This window comes from Puma concolor, chromosome C2 (assembly GCF_028749965.1).
Source record: "Puma concolor isolate L17-30 chromosome C2, mPumCon1.1.hap2, whole genome shotgun sequence".
Classification (NCBI taxonomy): Eukaryota; Metazoa; Chordata; class Mammalia; order Carnivora; family Felidae; genus Puma; species Puma concolor.
Genome location: NC_141675.1, coordinates 47,041,335 through 47,051,215, shown reverse-complemented (window position 1 = coordinate 47,051,215; position 9,881 = coordinate 47,041,335). Strand labels below are relative to the sequence as shown.

The 9,881-nt window shown below is 40.7% G+C and overlaps 1 long non-coding RNA gene across 1 annotated transcript in view; it reads left to right on the top strand.

The window, feature by feature from the left end:
• Window positions 1-4,671: 4,671 nt before the first annotated feature.
• The window catches only part of LOC147577231 (uncharacterized), a 43,863-nt gene continuing 38,653 nt past the window's right edge, over window positions 4,672-9,881 (top strand). Inside the window, exon 1 of the long non-coding RNA XR_015240054.1 lies at window positions 4,672-5,179. This is a non-coding gene — a long non-coding RNA (uncharacterized LOC147577231). The remainder of the gene's footprint in view (window positions 5,180-9,881) is intronic.

Below are 9,881 nucleotides of genomic sequence, written 5' to 3'. Positions count from 1 at the left end.
GAGGTAATCTCCAAACTCTTGGAAATACCCTCAGTGATAGGAGTACCTCTGTTATTCATGGTAGGCCTTTGGAACCATATCTGCCAGTTTATGCTAGCGAGATGACGGGTGGATCCCTCTGACCATATCTGAGACTTTATGCTAATTATGATGACTTATGGTAGGCCTCAGCCCTGTGTTATCAGCCTGAGCTCTGAGAGTAACGGCTGGAGACTCGCGTGCAGCTTTGTGGGCAATCATCCAGTCAGGCCCAAGTAATGAAACTTCAGTAAAAAGTCTAGGCACAGAAGTTAAGATGAGCTCCCTGGGTTGTCAAGCCTCCACAGGTACTGTCACACATTGATGCCAGGTGGAAAATGGAAGTCTTGGGTTTGGAACCCTCCCAGAATCTGCTCTGTGTTTTGCCTTGGCTGATTTTAATGTATCATTTCCTTGTAATAAACCATAAATGTATATATAATAGTTTTCAGAGACTTCTAGGAGTCCTTCTGGCAAATTATGGACATTGAGGATGGTCTTGTGAAACATCAGTTTGGACTGCCAAGTCACATTGCATCAGACCAAGAAACACACTTCATAGCTTCTATGTCCAACAATGGGCAGAAAGCTTGTGTCCCCAGAGCAGTGGCTAGATATAGAATTAGAACGGGCAATAGGAAGAGTTGTTGTTTAAAATGGGTAGATAAAAGCAAGAGTAGTTGGCTTCTGCACCTTCAGGAGTGTGTTCTCACACTCAACATGAGGGGAGGCCAAGGAAGGATCTCTGTCAGATAGATTCCCCTGCTTTTCTGAGTAATCTGAGAAGAAGGAAGTGGGGAAGTATTCTGGTATGACTGTATAATTCTTCCCATGGGGGGAGGATGCTGTTATGACTACACTGTTTCTTTTTTGCTCACATCACCTCAACATTTTTCTTACCTGATGCAGTGGTCCTAGGACCAGGCCTGTGACTATTGGTGCCCGAAAAGCAGAGATAATCCTTAAACAACAACAACAAAAAACCTGTACCTATATCTTTAAACTTTTATGTCAGAATTCCTAAGGGCCTGATAGGTTGGATTATGCCTTTACCCCATCTGGCATAATTGGGGTTGGTGGGAAATGTAACACACGAGTTGCTTAGTGTCCGAGAGCCCACTAGCTATGTACTGTGTAATCCTACCCTGTATAATGGGAGTGCATTGCAGGGAATGCTTGCTGGACCAGTATTACTACTGGCAATCTGGACCTGCTCAACAGCCAAACCTGCCGTCTCTTCCAAAGGTGAAAATGTTTGGGTAAAACTAGGCAGTTAATGAAGCTAGGGAAAATAGTAGCTGAGGCTATGGGAGGGCATAAATCGGTTTTATAAGGGGGGAAAATAAATACTACATTACTACTTTGAGAAAGGCTAAGAACAAGAGATGATATGGTATCATTGCTCAATTACACCAGTGGGTGAAGGCCACTTCTGCTTTTGCAACCTGACAGAATTGACAGGAAACCTACAAAGCTGAGTGGCATCACTCTGGCAGCCATTTTGGTTAGACAATATGATGATGGACTGTACTGTTAATGACTGAGTGGGACTCTGGTGATGTGCCAGTATGTTTTGATTCTTATACATTAAGAATCCTATATATAAGAATATATATTCTTGTATATTAAGAATATTATATCACATCTGCTGCCATAGTGTGATAGGGTATGACACTGGCCTTGTTGTTAAGGTTATAATGTTGATATTGATGATCAATTTGGGAAAAAGAACTAAAGCCTCCTCAAACCATAACACTGATGGAAGATGATTGGCTTAAGGAAGAACTGAATTTAGCCAATCATCAGATAATCTCTATGCTAAATAACATTGCATAAGTTTACTCTAAAGTATATATAATGGTAAATCAAGGAGTAAAAATATAAATGTAATATATATAATGACTTTATAGGATGGATTAATTTTTTCCTAAAAAAATTTTTAATGTTTATTTTTGAGAGAGAGAGACACAGAGTGTGAATGCGGAAGGGGCAGAGAGAGAGAGAGAGAGAGAGAGACAGAATCCAAATCAGACTCCAGGCTCTGAGATGCCAGCACAGAGCCCGATGTGGGGTTTGAACTCATGAACTGTGAGTTCATGACCTGAACCAAAGCTGGACACTTAACTGACAAAGCCACCCAGTCACCCTTAGGATGGATTAGTTTTTTCTTTAAACCTGTCCCTTCCCCATACTGGCTCCTCCAAATGTGAGGCACATTCATATGATAGTACTGTCTCTACCATATACAAGCTATACTAAATGCAGTTGCAGGTGAATATGATTGTTTTGCTATAAGACAGACTTGGCCAAAGGCCAGAGGTAGCCTTTATAGGATATCATTTGGTTTGGCCAAAGGAAAGCTCTGGCCTTTGTCCCTAGCCACTGGGAGGGACCTTCTAAACTTTTTGGATTTCTTAGATGATAGGAGTATCTTTGTTATTATGGACCACATCTGATACTTTATGCTATGGAGGTGACTCATGGTGGGCCCCTTGGGCCACATGGTATCAACCCAACTTCTGGGCAGTAGGGGACTAGGAACTGAGTGTGACTGCATGGCTAATCAATCAATCATGTCCACTTAATGAAGTCCCCATAAAGCTGTGGACACCAAAGCTTGGGTGAGCTTCCTGGTTGGCACTAGTGAGTGCATATTGTCGCATGTCAGGGTTGGAAGTGAAATGCATTCTGAAGACAACAGAAGCTTCACATTTGGAACTTTCCCAGGCTCTGTCCTATGCGTTATTGGCTGACTTTAATTTATTCTTTCCCTGTAATAAACCATAGGCACGTGTATATTAGCTCTGAGTCCTGTGAGTCTTTCTAATGAATTACCAAACCTGACAGTGATTTTAGAAATCCCCTCAAACTTGTAGTTGGTGCAGAGGTCCCAGAAACGTTTGGCAACTCAGAGGATTGTGCCCTCAAACCTCACATTTTAGCTACCTTTGGAAGTTGTAGGTATATTTAAAAGGGAGAAACTGGACCAAAGAAAATACTCTGTCTCCATATACCTCATTTAAAAATAACTGTAACTATGGTGGGGAAGCCAAGGCACATCAAATTATTTTTAATAAATGCCACAAAACAAATAAGTCACACCAGACACTTTACAAAGAAGAAGGTTTCTGTTATGCAGCATACTCAGGCAATGACTTCACTCCTCTATTTAAAGGAATTTACATGGTTTAAAAGACCTCGTGGTGGAGCCCCCACTGCCTCCTCACCTGCAGAGGGTTGGTGGTACTGCCTTGCAGCCCTGAAACGAGTTCCCCCAAATGTCAACGGCCTCTCAAAATACAGGGCATGGATTTTCTTCTGCCTTGAATGCTTTCCATCAAACCTGCGCCTGATTTATTAGTGTTTATCCTTCAGACCTCGGCTTAATTCTCTTTTTCCAAAGGAAGTTTTGCCTGCTTGCCACAGAGTAATTTTATACCTGTATAGGAACATGCACTTCTCCTTCATAACATTTATGACAGTTGTGGTAATTTGTGTCTGTGTCTCCCTTATTAGGCTGTAAGCTCCATGATAATAGGGTTACCTGTTTTGCCCACAGTTGCGGAGTGGTGGTTATGAGCCAGGTGCTGTAAGGTGCAGTTATTTTACTCAATTCATACTATTCAATGAGTCAGATGTCTTCATTGTGGCCCCCATTTATAGAAAAAGAACGTTTGACATGAAGACCTAAGTGTCTTCATGTGTGGAGACTCTAAATGTGGGGAAACCATGGGGCACCTGGGTGGCTCAGTTGGTTAAGCATTCGACTTCAGCTCAGGTCATGATCTCGCAGTTCGTGAGTTTGAGCCCCCTGTTGGGCACTATGCTGACACCTCAGAGCCTGGAGCCTGCTTCAGATTCTGTGTCTCCCTCTTTCTCTGTCCCTCCTCCGCTAATGCTCTGTCTCTCAAAAATAAACATGAAAAAAATAAAATAAAAAAAAAAAAGTGGGGAAACCAGGATTGGAATCCATGAATTTTGACTCTAGGCCCTATATTTTAAAAACACCATATTACAGTAGATGGTTAATAATACTTGCTATATAAGCAGCAGAAATTAATAAAATATGCCTAGAATACTCTGTTATGCTTTACAAATACTACCATTTCCAAAAATTTAGATGATAATCTCTCATACCATAATTGTATTTTATCTTTTGTAATCAAGAGTATACTCCAAAATCTTACTGAGCTATAGAAATATTAGTGGGGGAATCACTTATTCCCAGTAAAAGCATCAGGAATACTTTTAATCATAGGAAATTGATTCATAGGAAATTGATTCAATATTCTGAGTCATAGGAAATTGCAACTTGGAAGCTGTAAAAAAAATACAGCTCTGAAGCTTTGAAAAAAAATACTATCAGTATCAGTATCAGTAATTTTATATAGCTCAATCCAATCAAAACTTTTTGTTGTTGTCAATAGAAATCCAAATAATATTTCTTTTTCTCCCTAATTCAACAACACATGAGGCTGGCCTGGCGTTTCCACAACGTGAAACAAGATGATGAGGTTTATGTCATCAGGAAATTTATTGCCTGAAAATACAAAGAAAACCCGCCCAAAGAAGTTTTGCAGACCAAGTATCTGAAAGGAAAGCACTGCCCCTTGCTCCTTTGTGCTTGCTGAGACAATTGAGATATTGTTATTGGATGCAGTTGCACGCTCCAAACCCTGGCACTTCTCTCTTCTCCAGCATCTCTGAAGAAATTTTAAGAGCTTTAAACCTTGATCTTACTTCCTTAACCTATTTGTATTTCCCAGTGATGGAAAATAGTCAAAACAAACAACTATCCAAGCACCGCCTCCAAAAACCATGATAACAAAAAACGGAAACAAACTGAAACCCTTTGACCGAAAAGGCAAAAGGCAAAGCAGAACAAAACAAAACCGAGATGCTTATCTATATGGTGCAGTCTACCTAAATTCAAAATCTGTTTCTTTTGTGGCTCATACGGATTCTTTGTTGAAGTACTTTCAGTGCAAAGCTGAACCAAACGAAAGTGGAGTAAATGCTCACGACCATTATTTCCCATGAAATTACTGCTGGCTTCAAAGTTTTTACCACCTCACCTTTCTGGAGAACTTGAGTTCTAATAGTGTCACATCGCAGGACCTCTCGTGCCGTTTCTGGAATCTGAAATTGACCTGGACATCTGGTAAGACATTATTATGATTTTCTCTGTTTTGTGGAATGTTCTGAAGCTTTCCCCTCACTATGAAGATACTTGTAGAGGGATGAAGCCCACTGATGTTTCTGGCCTTGCTTTTGAGTTCATGAAATGACCAAGATCTGGCAGCCATAGAGTTATAAGGGTTTTCTCATTTTCATGCACTTTTGCAAATTCTTCAGTAGTTTGTTCATAGCATTCTGGGTGTAGTTCACAGCTCATAACTTAGGGACCATATGACACCCTCCCTCCTTTAAAATTGCCTGCAAAGAGCATGGATTTGGGAGTGAGATAGATTAACCTGACGTAATGCATAATATTATTCAAGACAGCATCATGAGGATTACATGAAAACACTTCTACAACTTTTACTTTATTTGTTTAATTTTTAAAAATGTTTTCTATTTATTTTTGAAGAGGAGGGGTAGAGAGAGAAGGAGACACAGAATCTGAAGCAGGCTTCAGGCTCTGAGCTGTCAGCACACAGCCCAATGCAGGGCTCAAACTCACCAACTGCGAGATCGTGACCTGAGCCCAAGTTGGATGCTTCATCAACTGAGCCACCCAGGCGCCCTGCTTCTGTAACTTTTAAGTGCAAGGTTTTGAGGCCTAATTAGACATTCAATACGTGTTCATTTTCTTCCGCATCTCTGTTAGGTGTCCTCTACCCTCCACGATGGGCCACTGGTGTCTCTAGTTGCCAGCCGTGTAGAGTATCATCTTTTCTTTTCTCAGTACTTACATCTGGATTCTCCATTCCATAGGTGTAACAAAAGCTCCCTGGCCTTTCTTCAGCTTTTTGTTTCTTGGGGAAATCTTCTGGAACCTTTCAAGTTTAGCTTGGTTTCAAGTGGCACCATTCTTAACCACTGGCAACTCTGTTGGCATGTAGGGTTTCTTTAAAAAACCAGCGGCCAGGACCATGATTTTCTTCTATTTTGCCAAGAAACTTCATTAGTTTTATTCAGAACTGAGCCTCCCATGAAATGTGAAAATTACCCAAGAGAATGTGGAAGTTACCCAAGAAAAGAGGCTTGTGAAACTCTATTAAATTATACTTCAGATCCTTCATGAAGCAAGGTTAATCACTGACCCCACAGTAGACTTCATCTTAGGGTGATATTATACAAGTCTTCTGGATAGTCCTTAGAGGATATGGGTGAGAAGTGACCAGTCTGGGTCTCCCTCTGATACATACCTACATACATCCAAAAAGTCTAGCAGCAGTCAAAAAATTTATTTTTGCCTACTCATTAAATAAACATTTATATAATACCTACTACTATTGTTCAGCTCGTGACAAACACTGAAGATTCAATAATAAATATGGTTTAAATTTTTCTTTAATGTTTATTTATTTTTGAGACAGAGAGAGCCAGAGCAGGGTAGGGGCAGAGAGAGAGGGAGACACAGAATCTGAAGCAGGTTTCAGGCTCTGAGCTGTCAGTACAGAGCCCAACATGGGGCTAGAATCCATGAACTGTGAGATCATGACCTGAGCCGAAGTCGGACGCTTAACTGACTGAGCCACCCAGGCGCCCCAAATATGGTTTAGATTAATAAATTTATTTCTTGTCTCAGACAAAAATAAACTAACAAATAACTCTCACCATATGAAGAGCAGTATTCTAATTATTGTGCATCATATCTCTGATAATATATAATACAACAAGCCTCTGAAGTGGGTGAGTACTATAATTATCTCCATTTTATACATGAGGAAACTGAGACACAGAGGCTAAGCAACCGACTCTAGGTGACACAGCTAGTACGTGGAAGAGCCAGAATTTGAACCTTGGCTATCAGACAGTTTTTGTTTTTGTTTTTTTAAGTTTCATTTATTTAATTTGAGAGAGATAGAGAAAGCATGAACAGGGGAGGGGCAGAGAGAGGGAGAAAGAGAATTTCAAGCAGCCTCCATCTTGTCAGCACAGAGCCCGATGTGGGGCTCAAACTCAAGAACCTTGAGATCATGACCTGAGCAGAAATCGAGTTGGATGCTTACCTGACTAAGCCACCCAGGTGCCCCTTGCTATCGGACTGTTAATGTCCTGCCACATGGTCCCTTGGCTTACTTCTGAATTCATCTGTGGGAGAAGTAGTAAGTTTCCACATGCTCAGAGCTTCCCACCACAGGCCCCTGGTATGTATACTTGTCAGCCTGAGAGCTTTCTCTGATTATTGTTTGGGGGCTTGCTCAGCGTTTGCAGGGTAAAGCTTAAAGGTGTCAGGTCTTTAATGCCTCCAGAGAAAACTCTCTGTGGGCGTTGGGTATGGTGGGTAAAATACCTTGTCCCTCATCTCTTGGAGACATGCTCCTTAAAGTTCTGAGACATGTTCCTTAAAGTTCCTCAGAGGGTTTTGAATGGTATGGCGCTCCCAAGGCTCTCAGGGGTGACCTGCTCATTGGCATGTTTGATCTCTTTGATCTCTTTTTCCCCCTTTCTTTCTCCACTCCTTCATCTGTGCTTACTGGGATCACCTCAAAACAAGTACCTGCACCCAAATCTTTACCTCAAAATTTGCTTTTAAAGCCACCCAAACTGGAGCAGATACAACTCTCAACATAATCTACTGCCTCTCTACAACCTCTGGTTCCTTAGTCTGCTTGGTCTCTGCTCAGAAAGGCCTACCTTCACCATCTAAATTAAAATATTTATTTGTTAGGTTACAGGCTTAGCTGCCGAAACAAAGAGACCCAATACTGAGATTAAAAAAAATGAATTGCACTTATCTCTTGCATAGCATTCCAGAAATAGACAAGGAGTCACCTCCCCTTCCAAACATCTATATTCAGGAACATAGATTCCTTCCATTTGGAGGCTCTACCATTCCCTAGAGTCCCTGTTCAGGCTGGTTCACATTTCCACCAAGAAGGGGAAAGGAAAGAAAGTATCCTTTATTAAGTATGTATCTTAGAATCTGTACACATTGCTTCTCTTCACATTCCATTGGTTAAGACATTGTCAGATGGCCTAGCTACAAAGGAGGCTGAGGAATATAGTTTTACTCAGGTAGCCATGTTTCCTTGTATCATTCAGGAAAATGGATATTGCGGATAATTAAGAGTTTTAAGCAAAAATAGCATCAACCCAAAAAGCATTTATATATTCTTCTTCCCGCTTTATTTCCCATCAATTCACATATCACTATTTGATGACTGATATATTTCTCATATGTCTCCCCCACTAATGTATAAATGCCTTGAGGGAGAGGCTTTGTGAGTTTTGCCCACCTATAAATCCAGGCTCCAGCATGGTGTCAGAAGTCTGAAATCACTAGGGCTATACTACCTCTGAGGAATCAGGGCGACAACTTGTTTCTTCAGCTTTTGGTGGCTGACCTGGCTTTCTGGGCTTGTGACCACATCACTGCAGTTTCCAACTCTGTCTTCACATGACACCCTTTCTTTATATCTGTATCTTGACCTCTTTTGTCTGCCTCAAATATCCCTCTGCCTTTTATCTGATAAGGAAACTTATCAGTGGATTTGGGCTCACCCAGTAACTCAGGATTATCTCAAGACCTTTAATTGAATCACGGTTTAAAAGGCCCTTTTTCTGAAAAATGTAACATTCATAGTTTCTACAGTTTTTCTGTAAATATTTCCTTTTTGAACTAGGGTATGGGGTCTGGGCGTGTGGTACATTTTGCAGCCTACCAGTCCCTTCTCTGGCCCCAAAGGTTCATATCCATCCCACATGGGAAATACAGCCACTCCATCCCAACATCCCCTAAAGACTCCATGTATGACAGAATCAACTCAAGTTCAAAATCTCATCTAGCTCTCATCAACCCCCTAATCCCAAATATCATCATCTAATCAGATACAAATAAGACTCTGGGGATCTACCCTAGAGCAGAATCTCTCTTCATTTCTGGACCTGTAAAACTAGAAAGTGAACTGTCTGCTTCTAAAATACGATGATGAAACAAGCATAGGGGAAAACAAACAAGAACAGATTCTGTAGACCAATAATGCATCTCTGTGTCAGATTAAATCTTGAGGCCACCTTGTTGTAGACCTTTGCTGGGGGAGGATGGCAGAGTTCCTCCAGGGAGAAATGTATATACATTTGGTGGTGGTAGGGTGGAGATCTTGAGACATTTTGTTAGGGAAAGGAAGATGAAAGAGATGGAGTTATTGAAAAAAGTCCTGTAATTTTTCTATAAATTTCAATAGATAGCTGTATAGAAAAAAGTACTATTGTTTGTTTATTATTTTGGCCCATTCTGATAATTTAAATCTTTTTATCTATGCCTATCTATATTTATCTACCCATCTGTCGATTGAAATTTATAGAAAAATTGAAAGTATGGTGCAAAGAACAATTTCATTTTTCCTGAAGCATTTGAGAGTAGGTGGCCAAATATGTGCCTCCATCACCCCTAATATTTTAGCATTTCCTACAAACCAGAACATTCTTCAATGTAACTTCAATACAAACAGAACCAAGAGATAGATTTTGGCACATTACTACATCTAATCAGATTCCATTCAAGTATTGTCAGAGGTTCCCACAAGGTCCTTACCCCACACTCAAACTTCCCAATTGTCCCAGTGATGCCTTAGTAGCAAACATGCTTTCATCTGTTCATATTTAGTTGCCATGCTTCTTCACATTCCTGGAACAGTTTGTTGGTCTTTCTTTACCTTTCATGGCACTTTTGTAGATGACGGGCTATTATG